General features: G+C 52.4%; 1 protein-coding gene across 6 annotated transcripts in view; it reads left to right on the top strand.

Annotated features, from left to right (window-relative positions):
- Positions 1-17,275, top strand: part of DLGAP4 (DLG associated protein 4) — a 173,384-nt gene that overhangs the window by 126,785 nt on the left and 29,324 nt on the right. The gene's annotated exons all lie outside the window — the stretch shown is intronic.

Raw genomic sequence — 17,275 nt, 5'->3', positions numbered from 1 at the left:
CTGTCAGATTCCCCATGTTTTTCAGCAAGTGGGAGTTCCTTCTAATTCTGCTTTCCATGGAATCGATTTTTGTTTCTGGAAGCTAGTGAGAGTATCAGCACCAGCTTTGATTGGCCTGTGCTTCTCAAAGCTTAGCTGTTATCTAACTGACTGGGATCTCAGGTTCCTACTCTGTTTTTTTCTAAGGAAACTCTCAGACCAGCCAGTGTAGATATGCTATCAGTTCTGTTATTTCAACAAATAGGCTTTTTATATCCCACATTCCTGAACAGTCACAGGGCCCCTGATGGCACCTGCTGAGCGCACAGTAGGTGACTACATCAGGGAGCCACACCAGCCTTGCTGCTCCCTTGACATGAGGGAAAATAACAAGCACATCAACGAGAAGCCTGCATCCCAGCAGCCATGTGGACCTGTGGTTACGAGAGGAGCGCTAGGCTCAGTCTGCTGGGTTCAGTCCTGGACTGCCCCCCACCCTCAAGCTCTGAGCCCTTGGGCAAGTGCTTTACCTTTCTGGGCCTTCGTTTCTTCACCTGCAAAATAGAGATAACACCTGTTTGTAGTCTCAGGGTAAGGATGACAGGATGTGTGAAACAAGCACAGTGCCTACAGACGTACAGAGGAGGCACTTCAGAAATCTCAGGGCTGGGGGGTCGGAGAGAAAAGACGATGGAGCTGAAGACTGTGTGTGTCCCATGCCTGGAGAGACGTGGGGGAGCTGTTTGGAGGGGAGTCTTACCTTGTGATGACTGTTGGCTGAGTGCGGGGCTCTGATGGGGAACATGGAGTGAACTAAGGCAGGCTTTAGAGAGGAGGTGACACTGAAGGGCCCCTAAGCCAAGTAGGCCCAGGAGGATGGACTTTGTGGAGGAGAGGGGATGGGCCTCCTGGGACAGCTAAGGTCTTCTGGGAAGGACTGCTCAGAACCACCAGCATCTGTCCTGCACACCGACCTGGAGCTGCTTTTCCTCCCTCCCTCCCCCCCTCCCTCCTGCCTCCCTCCTGCCTCTCTTTTCTTTTTTTTCTTTTTTCTTTTTCTGATTTATTTATTTGAAAGAATTACAGAGAGGCAGAGGCAGAAAGAGAAAGTTCTTCCATCTGCTGGTCCACTCCCCAGATGGCTGCAACGGCCAGAGCTGGGCCAGTCAGAAGCCAGGAGCCAGTAGCTGCTTCTGGGTCTCCCATGTGGGTGCAGGGGCCCAAGGACTTGGGCCATCTTCTTCTGCTTTCCCAGGCCATAGCAGAGAGCTGGATCAGAAGAGGAGCAGCCGGGACTAGAACAGGTGCCCATATGGGATGGTGGTACTGTAGGAGGCAGCTTTGTCCACTACGCCACAGTGCAGGCCCCAGACCTGGGGTTTCACTGCAGGGTCATCACTCTATCTGGACCATTTTTTTGGGGAGGGTGGGGGGGCTGTGATAGACGTGATGTTCTAGCCTGCCCCGGAACTTCCTTGCTTCCTGACGTGGCTGTAAAGGAGTGCGGTAGCAGTTAGGAGGTGTTGCTGCCTGCAGCCTGTGCTGGGGGGGAGAGGGCGGGGTCGAGCTTTCTGACAGCTCCCGATAGAGTCTCCACCACTGCTGCCTCAGCAGCTTCTTCAAAGGGGCCGCACAGCCGTGCATGCAGACAGGCCAGGGTGAGAGGATTAGGGTTCCTCAGGACCGCCCCTCCCTCCTCCCTAGCCCACCTCCACTCTTCCCAGACAGCCGCTCTCTACTCAGAGCGCCAGGGGCAGAGCAGGGGCCAAGGTTGACTTCCTTCCAGCTGGGAGTCCCCATCCAAGCAGATAAGGAATAAAGCAGATACCATCTGAGTGTGTTAAGAGCCCTGAAGGCAACAAGTAGGTGCTGAGAGGTTCCCATTGAGTGTGGGTGGGGAAGGCGACAGTCCAGGGCAGACTGGGAACAGCAGGTATCAAGACCCTGAGCTGGGATCTTTTTGTATTTGGAGGATTACATCTGCAGCCACCATCCCTGGTTAGCTCTGAGGCAAACAGCTCCGCCCAGCCAAAGGAGCCAGGAGCATTGTTGAACTAAGGGTGTGATAATGAGAGCATTGCAAGAGTGATTCTGGTTTTTGTTTTTTTGTCTTTATTTATTTATTTATTTATTGACAGAGTGGACAGTGAGACAGAGAGACAGAGAGAAAGGTCTTCCTTTGCCATTGGTTCACCCTCCAATGGCTGCTGCGGCCGGCGCACCACGCTGATCCGAAGGCAGGAGCCAGGTGCTTCTCCTGGTCTCCCATGGGGTGCAGGGCCCAAGCACTTGGGCCATCCTCCACTGCACTCCTGGACCACAGCAGAGAGCTGGACTGGAAGAGGGGCAACCGGGAAAGAATCCGATGCCCCGACCGGGACTAGAACCCGGTGTGCCGGCGCCGCAAGGCGGAGGATTAGCCTAGTGAGCCGCGGCGCCAGCCAAGTGATTCTGTTTTTAAATTATGTCAGAACTTGCAAAGCGTACTACTGGTCTCCATACTGATCAGAAGGCGGCAAGCTGTTTCTAGCACACTCGTGCACAGAGCCCTGTGCTGAGGGAGGCAGGTAGCAGTCATGGCTGTTTTCAGAGGTGATGCAGCAGACAGGTAAACCGACTTGCCCAAAGTCACACCGCATGGGCAAGATACGATGCCCTGGTTCAGTGCTACTTTTTACTAAGACTGCCATTCCAAAATCATGGTGGTTAAGCAGCATTGGTATAGAATGATGCAATAGTAATTGTGATAGGACAACGGAATTAAAATACCTTTTTTTTTCCATTTTCTATGTCATACGATGTATTTTTAGAAAGTTCTTTTTTCGTAAGTTTTTTTTTAATCTCCACACATTCCCTCTCTCTCTCTCTTTTTTTTTTTTTTAACAGGCAGAGTGGACAGTGAGAGAGAGAGAGAGAAAGGTCTTCCTTTGCCATTGGTTCACCCTCCAATGGCCACTGCAGCGGCATGCTGCAGCCGGCGTACCGCGCTGATCCAATGGCAGGAGCCAGGTACTTATCCTGGTCTCCCATGGGGTGCAGGGCCCAAGCACTTGGGCCATCCTCCACTGCACTCCCTGGCCACAGCAGAGAGCTGGCCTGGAAGAGGGGCAACCGAGACAGAATCTGGCGCCCCGACCGGGACTAGAACCCGGTGTGCCGGCGCCGCAAGGCAGAGGATTAGCCTATTGAGCCGCGGCGCCGGCCCACACATTCTCTCTTAAGCTTCTCCCAAGGTTCTGTGCCCTGTACACCTCTAGTCTTTATTTTCTATTTGAATTCTTTTTCTCTTATTTCTGTTTCCTGAATTTCAAGAAAAGAAATTATAAGCAGATTGTAAGTCAGCCACTACTCACGTATATATTTAACACACATCAGAAATAAGTTTAAAATATTTAGTGATGTTCAGATGTGGGGATGAGAAAAAAAAGTAATTTGATAACTGCTAGGGCTCACTGTAGGCAGTTCCTCAGCAGGCTGCTCACCAGTACATGTTTTTTTAAGTTGTGATAAAATGTGCATGACATAAAATTCACCACCCTGTCTGTACAGTTGGGTGGAATGAAGTGCATTCCCATCGGGCAGCCACCACTGTCCGTCTCCACAGCTCTTCCTCTGTCCCTTTCAACACTGACTCCCTGGCACCCACCCTTCTACTTCCTGTCTCCGTGGACTTGGATGTGGTGGGCATCTCCTTCACTAGCCCATTTGGGAAGGGGGTGATATCTCTGAGTAATTCGTTCTCTTCTTTAAAGATTTATTTTATTTACTTGAAAGACAGAGTTACAGAGAGAGGTGGAGACAGAGAGAGAGGTCTTCCATCTGTTGGTTCACTCCCCAGATGGCCCAATGGCCAGAGCTGCCCTAATCCAAAGCCAGGAAGCAGGAGCTTCTAGGTGTCCCAAATGGGTGCAGGGGCCCAAGGACTTGGGCCATCTTCCACTGCTTTTCCAGGCCATAGCAGAGAGCTGGATTGAAAGAGAAGCAACCAGGACCAGAACTGGTGCCCATATGGGATGCTGGCGCTTCAGGCCAGAAGGACTTTAACCTGCTGCGCCACAGTGCTGGCCCCTGAATAATTAGTTCTTACAATGCTGATTAATTCTCCAGGTTAATGCACACTGCAAATCTAACCTTGCACATGGCTGTGTTCCAGAAGGATTATGAATGGGCTGATCATTCCCTGGGAGGCCTTCCTCCACAGGGGCAGCCTTGGCTCCAGAGCCCATGGTGGCTGTGAGGAGCTGGCCACAGCCTCCCTGTGGAGGAGGCAGGGTAACAGGGTGGGGAGGAGGCTGTGGATTTAACCACAGGACATGGATGTGATTCCTCAATTAGCTACTTATTGCTGGGGATTTGGGCCAGGTCCCTCTATGTCTTTCAGCCTCAGCTTCTTTCTCTGGGAAATGGAACAGTACTTCCCAAAATGTGTTTGTCCTGAAACCAGAGAGAGAATGGAACTTCCCTCTGCAGCCTGAAGAATCCTAGCACAGGGGCTGGGGTTGTCACACAGGTTAAGCTGCTGCCTATAACACTGACAACCTCATGATAAGTGTAGTTTTGAGTCCTGGCTTTTCCACTTCCAATACAGCTCTCTGCTAATGCACATGGAAAACAGCTCAAATACTTGGGCCCCTGCCACCCATGTTGTGGGAGATCTGAATGGAGTTCCAGGTTCTTGGTTTTGGCCTGACCCAGCCCTGGCTGTTGCAGCCATTTGGGGAGTGAATGGAAGATCTCTCTTTTTCTCTCTGTCCTTCTCCTTCTCCTTCTCCTCTCTCTCTAACTCTGCCTTTCAAAAAAAAAAAAAAAAAAAATTCTAGCACAGAGGGCAGGTCGTTGGTACGGCAGTTAAAGCTGCTCCACTTGGGACACCCATGTCCCGTATCAGAGTGCCTGGGCTCCAGTCTCAGCCCCACTTCCAGTTCTAGTTCCCTGCAGCTGTGCAATGGCTTAAGTACTTGGGTCCCTGCCATCCAGGTGGGAGACCCCGGTTGAGTTATAGGCTTCAGCTTTTGGCATGGCCCAGCCCCAGCTGTTTGAGGCATTTGGGAAGTGAACCACAGGATGGAAGATCTGATCTTAAAAAAAAAAAAAAAAAAAAAAAAAAAGATTTATTTATTTACTTAAAAGGCAGAGTTACAGAGAGGTAGAGACAGAGACAGAGACACACACACACAGAGAGAGAGAGAGAGAGAGGTCTTCCATCCTCTTGGTCTCTCCCCAGATGGCCGCAACAGCCAGAGATGTGCCAATCCGAAGCCAGGAGCTAAGAGTTTCTTCCGGATCTCCCACGTGGATGCAGCGGCCCATTGATTTGGCCCATTTTCCACTACTATTCTAAGCCACAGCAGAGAGCTAGGTCAGAGGTGGAGCAGCTGGGACTAGAACTTGCAGCTCAGGTGGCGGCTTTACCTGCTACACCACAGTACTGTCCCTCATGTCTCTTTCTGTTTCTCTCCCTACTCCCACCTTGTGTGTGTATGTGTGCATGTCTGCCTTTTAAATAAAATGAAAATAAGCAGTAAAAATAGAATACTAGCACAGTGTTCAAATGTCAGGAAAATAGAATTTCTTTATACATGTAGTTGGGACCCAGAAGTAAAGTTACTTATCCAAGGTCTTACAGCAAAACTTAACTGACAAAGTGAGCTGAAATTCAGCCAATCTCACTCTACAGGTTGCAGCTATTTGAGATTCCTTGTTGGTCAGTGGACTGTGGAAGACAGTTGCTTTTCCATCTTACTGGATATTAAACTTAGCCCACAAAGCTCTAGCCTGCAAGGAAGAAGAGTGGAGGAGTGGGGCACAGGAAGGCTTTGGTGCGGAATCAAGAATGAAGGCTCTGTGTCCGAGGAGTAGTGTGAAAACTTTCTGTGATGATCATCTTGCCCAGGGGTACCTTGTGCTTGGCACATGGCATCCTTCAACCACAGCACACCCACTGACTCCAGACACAGCTTCAGGAGCCTTCTCAACACAGGCAGGCTCTCCTGGTCCACCAGAAGTAGCATGCCACATGAAACTGGTGCCATGACAACCCAGCGAGGCCCCTACTTAATAGAAAGGAGTGGCAGCACTAGGAGGGAAGCACTAGCTGTTTGAGGAGCAAGTGATGTCACAGGTCTCTTTGTGAGTGTAAAGAGCCTGGCAGGACAGCCTGAAGCCTGGGAAAGTGTGTTGGCAAAAACATCAGGGCACAGCACCTCCCTGAGGGGTAGAAGTTGTCAAGGTAAGGTCGGCTTGCTGTCACCCAAGTGCTCTTTGGGGTGTCGGGTGGGCTCGAGGTCTGAAAGTGAGATTCCCCCAGCCAGAGGTGGAGGGTAAGCGTGTCTTTCAACAGCAGCTTCTCAGCTCTGCGAGAACGCCTGTCGGTCTTGCTGAGGTGAGCCGCGTTTCTACTGCTGACACCAGATGCTGAGAAGGTCAGTCTCTAGAAGTCAGCCTTTAGAACCCGTGGGGCTGCGCTCACTCAGCAGATAGACTGGGACTTGCTGTGTGACACTGGGCCTCCACTTTCTTTCTTTCTTTCTTTTTTTTTTTTTTTTTTTTTTTTTGACAGGCAGAGTGGACAGTGAGAGAGAGAGACAGAGAGAAAGGTCTTCCTTTGCTGTTGGTTCACCCTCCAATGGCCGCCACGGCTGCGGCCGGCGCACCACGCTGATCCGAAGGCAGGAGCCAGGTACTTATCCTGGTCTCCCATGGGGTGCAGGGCCCAAGCACTTGGGCCATCCTCCACTGCACTCCCTGGCCACAGCAGAGAGCTGGCCTGGAAGAGGGGCAACCGGGACAGAATCCGGCGCCCCGACCGGGACTAGAACCCGGTGTGCCGGCGCCGCAAGGCGGAGGATTAGCCTAGTGAGCCGTGGCGCCGGCCACCTCCACTTTCCTTAGCAGCACGAGGGGAACACGAAACGCCTTCTTGGGGGCTCAAATACAAGATGCCGGTGTTAGGACTCGGCCTGGGAGCTGCTGCAGCTCCACCAGTTCTTGAGCATGTGACAGACCTCGGGCAGCAGTGATTCTTCAGCCACTGATGTTCAGCCAGTTCACCCACATGGGAGATCCAGATGGAATTCCAGGCCCTTGGCTTTGGCTGGCCTAGCCTTGGTCCTGGTGGCCACTGGGGAGTGAACCAGCAGAGGGAAGATCTCTTTCTCTGTCTCCCCCCCTCTCTGTAAGCCTGCCTTTTCAGAGCAGCCGGTGCAGAGGCCTGAAAGAGCAGGATGTGTTGGTACGAAGGGGAGAGGAGAGAAGGCCTGTGGTCACTACACTAAAATGCTGGGCTGGTGCTGGTACAAGCACAGTGTGGAGGAGTGGACAGCTGTGAGTTCTTAGGCAGGGGCCTGAACCTTCTCAACCCAGCCCCTGGAAAGTTCTGATCCCTGCTTCTGCCCTGGGCCAGAAACCTGAGCCTCTGGCCTGCAGAGTTGCTGGAGGGCCCGAGATTGGGCAGCAGCAGTGTGAGCCCCTTGAGCTCTTGTAATTGCAATTTCTCACCTGTGTTCTGAAAGGCAGGGGAGAGGGCAAGCTAGTATTGCTCTCATTTTGTACATGGGAGAAACTGAGGGCTGTGGAGCCAACGTGTGAGAGAACGCATGTGTGCTGGAACCAGTACGCAAGCTTAGGGACTCCCAGAGTGGTCATTGTGGTACAGCCAGTTAAGCCTAAGCCACCTCTTGGGGCACTCATGTCCTATATCACAGTGCCTGGTGTGAGTCCTGTCTACTTCACACTTCCTGTCCAACTTCCTGCCAATACACTTTGGAGGCAGCAGTTGATGGCTCAAGTACTTGGGTTCCTGCTGTCCACATGGAAGACCTGATGGAGTTCCTTCCTGGCTTCAGACTGGCCTAGCCCTGGCATTGTGGGAAGTGAACTAGCGGACGGAAGATGTCTCCCTCCCTCCCTCCCTCCCTCCCTCCCTCCCTCTCTCCCTCTCTCCCTCTCTCCCTCCCTCCCTCTCTCCCTCCCTTCCTCCCTTCCTCTCCCCCTCTCCCCCTCTCCCCCTCTCTCCCTCTCTCCCTCTCCCCTCCCCCTACCCTTTGTCTGTCATTGTGCCTTTCACATGAATCAATCTTTAAAAAACGTGCCTCAGGGACTGCTAACTACAGGTAGTTTCTGTAAGTCCTAAGCTGTTAGTTCAGGGGAGAAGGAAGCCGGTGTCTATTGATCTCACTCATCATGGGTTTGCTGTCTGAAGTAGGTGCCTTCCAGGTGAAGGTGTTGTAAGCCTGCCGTTTGCTGCTGAGGCCCAGGGGTCAAGTCTTGGGTCATTTTCCGTGTGGCTCAGCTGGATGAGCAGGTCCTCTGTCCTTTTCCCTATGTTGCTAACAGAAGTTTGAACTACCAGTGACACACTATGATGTCTTGTGTCACATCTGGAACTGTGTGTTACGTAGGAGGGCAAAGAAAGAGCATCTTGGGGTTGGGAAGAATCTTAATGCTCACTAGGGGCTTGAGTCCCCCTCCCGACACCTCTTAATGCCTGAGTCTGGCCTGGCCGGCTGCCTCCAGACCCCTCTTCCCCCTTGGGCCAATTCTGCGTTTCAGACAGTTCTTTAAAATGAGGCAAAATCTGCTTGTCCTTAACAACCCCACCTTTCCTTCCCTTGCTGGTTGTAGTGTGACCCTGTGGGTCACGTGTGTATGTGACTCAGTCCTGTGGATATTCAAACGCAGTCTCCAGACTGACCCATGTCATTCTGCCCAAGCCACCCCTGTGTTAGACTGGGTATGCCTTATGTTGTACCTGTGTCACATGCCCATTTGTGACAAGTTTATGTCAGACACACCAATCCACTCTTCTTGAGTCAGTCCCAGCCACATGCCTGCCCCAGTGCCCAGTCAGTTGAGGAACCAGTTCACTGTCATCCCTGCACTTGACTGTGAGACTCTAGAGGACAAGGACTAGTCATCCCAAGTCCCTGGAGCCAGCCCTGGGCCCAGAGCCTCACTTCCCCCATCTAAATAAGCAGCTGCTGTAAGGGGCTGGGCTTGAGACTTCTGCCTTTGTGGCTGCAGTTTGACAGTGTCCTTGCCCTAAGATCACTTAGAGCCCTTCTGGGACAACCCAGTATTCAGTGAAGTCTGCCCTGGCCTTTCTTCTGTTGGTGCAGGCTTAGATAATGACTGTGATTAGTGGGAGTCCATAAGGCATTTTTGAATATAAAAGTTTGATTTATTTATTTGAAAGGCAGAGTTACAGAGAGGCAGAGAGAGAGGTGTCTTCCATCTGCTGGTTCACTCCCCAAATGGCCACAATGGCCGGAACTGGGCCGATCTGAAGCCAGGAGCCGCTTCTGGGTCTCTCTCCCACATGGGTGGGACTTAGACCATCTTCTACTGCTCTCCCAGGCCATAGCAGAGAGCTGGATCAGAAGTGGAGCAGCCAGGACTTGAACCAGCACCCCCATATGATGCCAGCACTGCAGGTGGCCGCTGTGCCACAATGCCAGCCCCCATGAGGCATTTCTCCACATGTGCTGCTTGTCTAATGTCATTGTCTTACTAAGATCGCAAATCCAGGATCATAATATAAGCCTGAGAAGAGGGCTGTCTCCATTCCTGTCTCTCCCCAGCGCCTGCCTGGCACAGAGGCAGGCAGCATTGCCTCTGCTGACCTAAACTGAACTCAACGGTTTTCCCCATTAAGTCCTGCTGCAGTTAATTTCATCCCATCTCTTGGCTGCCCAGGGTTCTTGGCTCTTGCTTCTGTCACCCGATATACCACCTGTCACTCCAGGCAGTGAATGAGCCTGTTAACAGTGCCTTTCTATTCTGGGATCCGCTTGGTCATTCAGAATGATGAATGAGGCCAGCAGTCGAGGTGTGCTTGGCCTATGACAGCCTGTGAAAAGCCGGGCTTCTGTGACCCACCCCCAGTGCATGACATCAGTCTTCCAGAAGTAAGGGTAGTTTCTGGAGGCTTTTTCTAAGTAGTACTTTCCAGACTGGGCTTCTAGAACCCCAGAGCTTTGAAAGGTAGTGGTGAGGTTCACCTGCCAAAGCCAGTATTGGAAAAGCCAAACAGTATTTATAAAACCCCATCTTGCATTTTCAATCCCCCAGCCCCTCAGCTGGCCAAATAGACTCTGGCCATCTCCTATTCTTGAACATCCTCAACTACTGGTTATAGCTTTGACACACAGAACAGTCATAATACCTGCAGCTGAAGAGCTAGCGTCACTTCAAAGCCTGGACTCTGAGGGGCAGGGCAGGGACCTCTGAGCAGAGATAACTGGCAGAGCAGGTGCTGTCAGAGGGTCTCTGGGAATAAACAAGGTGATAGTCGTGGCAAATTCCAGCACAGCAGGTGAGAGGTGACCACTGCCCAACAGGCTGCTTATTGTATCGTTTGCTGTACTGATGAAAATGTGTCTTGGAGGGGAGGGTGCCTGGTCAGAGGCTGGAGGAAGCAGGGCTCAACCACAGGTGGCTGCCCCCCTGAATGGCTGGGAGGAATGGGACAGCCTGCCACTCAGAGCCTCTGTGAGTGCAGATGCCCTCCTGCTGGCTTTCCTCGTGTGTACCATGAGAGCTTTAGATGTGTCCAGCGCAAGGGTGGGGAACATCTGGCCTGCAGATCACGTGAGGCCGTGAAATCATTTGGTGTGGCCCTGTCAAGGCAACCTCAAGAGAGACTTGAAATTCAATAAATCTGCAGCAGGCTAATTCTTAAGTTAATAACTTTGACTGGTCCATGAATGAGGTTATAAATATCCAGATGGCTCCTGGCAGAAAACAGGTTCCTCTCCCCCCAACTCCCCCCACAACTCCTAGAGGGTCTCAAAGCAACATGGGAATTGTTTGTGGAGAAGAAAGGCAAGTGGAGCTGATTTGAGGAACCTCAGTGGATGGGAGTCCAAAGAGCTGTCTCCAGGTTCCCTTCGAGGTCTCCAGACTCTGGTTTAGAAATGACTGAAATGCCTAGACTGTCTTCTGGGCACTCTGCAGTCTTGGAATTCAGAGGCTTCCCGTCATCTCTCCAATCCTAGCGCCCTGTGAACCAGCTGTGTGACAGGGACAAGGGCCCCACCCTTCTGGACCTTACTTCCCAGCTATGGTGCAGCACAACCACGCTGGCGAGTTCTTGTGTGGTTGGGAAACCCACACCCAGAACTCCGGCAAGAGGGTCAAAGAGCAGGCCCGGGGAAGAGCAGTGGGAAGTCGTGATCACAGGCAGAGCATGCAGTTTTTAGCCCTGCGCTAGGGTTCTGTCTTCATGGCCAGATGGAGCCACTCAGAGGGAGCAGTTAAAACTGCTTGAGGACCCTAGGAATGAAGCCTAGGGAACTGGCCTGGCCAAGATCTCAGCCAGGCCCTGGCAGTGGGATTAAGTAGTAACCAAAAGTGCTAGCTCTGCTCCGAAAGCCTAGGCTGTAACCCTGGCTTTCCACGTACTGGCTGAGTGAGTGTGGGCTGTCCGCTTCTCTGAGCCTCTGTGTTTCTCCTCCTTGGAATGGGAGTGACAGGCCTGCTGGAGAGTTAGTGAGCTCATACAGTTAAAGCACTGCCTACTAGGCCAGTTCAGGTCCATCCCTTGGTCAGCGGGCAATGCTGAGCTTCTGAAAGCTCCCAGCCAGTAGTTTCACACCCCCAGTTGCCTGGAACTGTGAACTGCGGGTCCGCCCTCTCCCAAGGGCCTTGCACTCCAGTGAGGGTGTGAAAAGCTCCCTTAAAGAGCATTGCTTGCCCTGGCAGCTGAGCAGGTCCCTCTTAGGCAGCACTCCAGGTTCACAAAGAATGACCATCTGTGCTCCCACGGTGCTTTCCTGCCACCTGTGCACTGGTGCCAAGATACTGAAACCAGACCTGGCCTGCTGACCAGAGCACCTTGTCTGCTTCTGCCTGGCCAGGACTAAGATGTTTCTCCTGGCTGCCTGCGTTCTACAGTTCTCATGAGGCACCTGCCTTCCCCAAGGGAAGATCTTGTGATGAGCTTCCTGGGCAGCAGCGTAGGGGCCAGAACCCCAGATGGAACGAGGAAGTCCCAGGACAGTGGCTGCAGCAGTTGTAGACTTGTGTGGCACAGGCCTCCGTACCTGGCAGGCCCTCTCTGTGCAGTGTTTCTTAAGGTGGGAATTAATGCCATCTGAAAACTTGGACATTTTATGTATTTTTATAAAATCAGATTTCTGGCACATGTGGCAGCTCCAACAATGCTGGGCCCAGGTCTCCTTGTGGCGGCTCTGGGCCAGGGGGTTAAACATCCTGTAGACGTTTGAACTTGTGACCACCATCCGAGACCAGCCCAGGAGGATTGAAGGACTCAGGTCCTGCATAGGTACACAGCTCCCCATGGTCAGCCTGGCCTCACAGAGCGGAGCTCCTGCACTGTGGTTCCTGCGAGTGCAAGCTTACTGTCATCTATAAAATACCAGTAATAATTAGCTCCCCTCCCAGAGCTGTGTCTGGGTAAAGCAGCACCTGGCCCAGCCACACTCAGTAATGATTCTTTTAAGTCTGCGTTCCGGATGCTTCTTGCCTGGAGAGTGTGTAGAAGAAGCACTGCCTAATTTCTCTGCCCCCTTTCAGAAATGGTTATTTCTTCAACTTCCAACTTCCAACACCAGGTGCTTAGGGTTTGTTGAGCTCTCATTCCCACAGCCTCACTGCTGTACTTCAAGTTGTGCTCCTGGGGAACTGGGGAGGGGGCTGACTTGAAGGGATTTCAAAGCCCTGGCCCTGGGTGTTAGAGTCCAACTTAGAGCCAGAATAAGTCATTCTGTTTCCCTGAACTTCAGTTACCCACTTGCCAAATAATCATTCATTCATTCAGTATTTATGGAGCGCAGCCATGTGTTGGGCCTGGTGCTGGGATAGCATAATAATTACATTCAAGGTCCTTTCCCTCAGGATCTTCTCCAGTAGGGGAGAGACAAAAGATAAGCAAACTGAAAATAAGTGATCAGTGCTCGAATCTAACAGCTGTTGAGAAGGGGCCTGGGGGTCTTCACTGAGAACTGGATCCCCTGAGCTAAGATCTGAAGTCAGGATAAGAAAGAGCAGCATGCAGAGTGGGGGGCTCTTACAGAGGGAGTGACAGGCTCAAAGGCCCTGAGGCAGAGCATTCATGCCTGAAGTGGAACAAGCATGGAGTGTTTGCATGATCATAAGGAGACTGGAGGCTGGAGTGTGGTGAGCAAGGACCCTGTCGGAGCTGAATCTGGAGAGTGGTCCGGGCCAGTGCCTGTGTCAGGCCGAGGGGAGCAGTGTGGCATTTTCTGCAAGGACCGGGAGTCTTGAAAAAAGTCTAGAAAGAGAAGTAATGTAAATGTGCTTTAAAGCATTCCCGCAGTACTTAGAGTGATAAGGCGGGGAAGCCGGAGTGGGACAATGACTAGGCTTGTTGGGGAGTGGAGAGGTGGTCTCTGTAAGACGTGCTTTCACAGTAGAGGCGTGAGGCTTTGCGGAGCGTGTGACCGAGCATGTGGAGTCTGCTCTCTGGCAGAACAAGCTGGTGGCGGGGAGGAGAAGATTCCAATTCATCCTGGACTTGACCTTGGCCCTTCCGGCTGATAGTGGGAATACGTGCTCCACGTGGCCGTCAGGGCCTGGTGCTGTGAGGTACTCTGGCTGTGGGACCTTATGAGGAATGCTCTTCTTGTTGTCCTTGCAGCCCTGGGAAGCTTGAGAACCCTGTCTGGGAGGGAGCAACCCTGTTTTCCCTCCACCAGTGTAGCCACTCAAGTGTGCCTTGGACTGCCCCTGCCCTGCCCCTCCCTCACAGAGGGTCCCTTCACCAGAGAGCCCTGTAGTTCCTTGCCACTCAGTGACCCAGTCAGTGACATCTTCTAGAAAAACCCCAGACTGTCTCCCTGGAGGTGATTGTCATCTCCTTTACTCAGAAACCAAGGAGTGGCTTGGGCCCACCCCCCATTATGCAGAACCTCGTGTGTCATCGCCTTGGCTCCTGCACAGCGCACATGGAGTAGCACACCCCACTTTTGTGCCCACGGACCTAGTGCACTGGAGGAGCGAGAGGCAGAGCCTAGGCCCTGACACTGCCCTGTCAGGAGTGGCAGAGGGCGAACCCCTCTGCCTCTCTAGAAGGGAGCCATGACAGACCCCACCTCATCCACACTGGTCTGAGGATTCCAGCACTGACACTGACTCACTGCTCACTAAAGCGTTGCTCTTCCCGGAAGGTCACATTTCCACCATCTGATCGATACACAACCTTGTGTTATGTGCATTCTGCGTAAAGACTCTTAATACTTATATTGATCCATTAACATCGAACTCCTGGCCAACAGCATTATGACTCAGGCCCGAATGGAGCCTGTCTAGCACACATACTTTTTCCAAAAGGCACATGGCAGCCTGTCTGCACTTAGAACTCTAGGTGTTCAGCCTATACTAAGGGGTCATTTTGAATAGTGATTTCCCCAATAAAAAGCCCAAAATGGGAAAAGCATAGCCCTAAGTAGACCACGAAAACACTTGTTTACAGTAGCAGAATTGAAAAGAGAAGGCAGAATGTCACGTTTTTGGACCTCAGTTGCAAATGTGTGCATTGGGCCCACGTGTCTACGTATGACCATGAAAGCCCCTTACATGTAGATTTTGCAGTAACAAGTAAATCTAAGCGAGTAGGTCAGCTTAGACCCCAGAGAGTCTATGAATTAAAAACAGTGTCAGTGCTCAGTATGTCAGCTGTTAGCGTGGAATTGTTACAAAGAGGACAGCCTGCCTGTGGGACAGCTTCTGAGGACGTGGCCAGCTCCCTGAGTTTTGTGTCCTTGGCTTCTGTGGACTTTGAGGTCTGAGGCAGGTGCAGATTCTGGAGGCTCTGAATGCCCCCATTGATGGGTTTGTTCCAAGTCTGTGGGATGAGTTGTGGCCACACTGAAAGACTTTAAACAAAGTAGTGACATGGTTGGCTTCCTCAGATGGCCAGGGCAGAATGGGGCAAGAAGGACAGGACAAAAGGTTGGAAGGCCAGGGGCCAGCAGTGTGGGTGGTCCGGGGAAGGATGGGAGAGAAGGGTCTGGCTGTGGGGAGCCCAGAGGGTCGCTGGAGGGACTTGGCAGGTTGTTGGCATGAGAGGCGCTGCCAGTTTGACGTTGGTAACTCTTGAGGCACAGCATGGAGGCAGCAGTCAGACTGAAGCAAAGGGATAGGAGGGAGCCACGTGAGCTGCCAATGGGGAGACAGTTCAGGGGAATAGTCCCCCATCCTGACTTAGCTGCTGGGGTTCTCTCCAAGCTCCCCCTGCTGTGAGGGGAGGGAAGAATCTGGGGCTAGGTGGGTGAGAGCCACTGTGTTTTGATTTTACGGTAGCACTCATGAGTTGCTTGATTTAGCTGCGTGATTTGCTGGGTTATTTACTGTGTGGGAGAGGAGGTGGGATCTTGGAGTCCTCAGCGCCTCCTCTGACAGTGCTTTTCCCAGCTTGGCAGAGCCAGAAAAGGGGTTAAAGGAGTCTGGATCTGTGAAGCCAGCACTGGCCACTCGTGTGGGCTTCCAGCTCGGCCCTTGCCTTTTCTGTAAGGCCTGCTGCCATGGCCACCACACTGCCTGTGGCCCCCATGACCTGGCTCCTCTTATGGACTTCAGGCCCCTTCTCCTTTATCTCCCCTGCCAAGCTCAGGCCTCTGGGAGCCAGCAAGCATGAGTACCATGCCGGGCCACAGGACCGAGCCTAGCCCGGCCCCCCAGGTAATGGCAAGGAGGCGTTTCAGGTTCTGTGTTCCCTAGATCCCCAGGGAGATGGAACCAAGGCCACATGTGAGCATCTGAGGCTGTCTTTGGCCACTGTGTACACCCTAACATTAAAAGGAAAATGTGGAAACAAAGTTGTTCAGACCTGGTAGATGTAGTTGAGTAGATAAAGTCTTTTTTATTATTTATTTTTTAATGATTTATTTTATTTATTTAACAGCAGAGTTAGAGGGAAACCAATCTTCCATCAACCAGTTCACCCCCCCAAATGGCTGCAACGACTTGGGCTGGGCTGGGCTGGGCCAGTGCTAGCAGTCTGGAACTCCATCCAGGTCTCCCATGTGGCTGCAGGGGCCCAAGCACTTGGGCCTCTTCCACTGCTTTCCCAGGCTTGGTAGCAGGGAGCTGGGTCAGAAGTGGAACAGCTGGGTCTTAAACTCATAAGGGACTTATGGGATGTCAGTGCTGCAGGAAGCACCCTAACTCACTGTGTCAGAATGCTGGCCTCTGGTGGGTAGAATCTGGAGACAGTGGAGATAATGAGCAAGGGGGCTTCTGTGTAGAAGAAGCAAGGCCCTGAGCGATGTGGAGCAGGAAGGCTGAACTGGGCTGGACAGAAGCTGTCACACAGGGGCTCCTGTCTGAGCTTTTGCATTAGGCACCTGTTGGTTGTAAGAGAGATAGGCAAGTAGGCAGCCCACAGGGACAGGTGCCTTAGTGGGTGCTGCACTTGGGATCTTTGAAGTATGCACAAGAACCAGCTGAGGGAGGCAGTCACAGTCTTTAGGTGCTCACCCACTAGTTTCCCTGTCTGAATGGATAAGGAGTTGTACCCATGTGCCCTGTTGAAACTTGTGGCACATAGGGTATCTCTCCAGGGCAGAGAGGATGGCATTCGTATCCTGGAGAGTGCATGGCTGGCGAGTTCCAACATCTTGGGTGTCTGGTACATTGGCCTGCCCTGAGGTTCAGTCAGGAAATGATGGCTCTTCTCTGGGCTGGCACTGGGCTGCAGCAGCCCTGAGTGCAAAAGCTGATGCACGGGGAAAGAAGAGGGGTGCCTCTGCTTGGGCCGGGGAGAGCTGGGGAAGAGGGCTGGGAGGAACAGACAGGGTTGCAGCAGGAGCAAGTGCACGTGCATGGCATGCCTGATGCATGAAGGGCTGGTGTGTGTGGTCTCCGAGCTGGAGGGGGCGCGCTGAGGGGTGGGAGGGCCAGGAGAGTAAGCTGCAGAAATGAGTGGGCGGGGACCAAGCAGAAGAGGGCTCTGCACTGGGGAGGGGGCCTAGAACCTTGTACACTAAAGTGTTGCGAGTCTTCCCCATGGCCAAATAATCTCGTTTTTTGGCATGTAAGGTCTTTGTTGCCATAATGGGATTCATTTTCTCATTCATCAAATGTGGCTTGAGAGAGCACTGGCACAGACAGAGTTCCCCCAGCTGCCCTGGAACTCTAAGGAGTGAGTGCAAGTGGGAGAGTACTTGGATGGAGATTCCTGGGAGGCCTCTTGGAGGAGATGTTTGAAACGTGAGGAGTTGAGGCAAGCCTTCCAGTGGAAGGAGCAGCATGGATGAAGACCCTGGGTTGCAAGAAGTAGCTAGAGTGAGATGTTGGCCCATGTTGCCTGCATTCA

This window comes from Oryctolagus cuniculus, chromosome 11 (assembly GCF_051225735.1).
Source record: "Oryctolagus cuniculus isolate XC-2025 breed Fujian yellow rabbit chromosome 11, ASM5122573v1, whole genome shotgun sequence".
NCBI classification, from domain to species: Eukaryota; Metazoa; Chordata; class Mammalia; order Lagomorpha; family Leporidae; genus Oryctolagus; species Oryctolagus cuniculus.
Note: the sequence above shows the minus strand (reverse complement) of the source record. Positions and strands in the feature narration are given on the sequence as shown.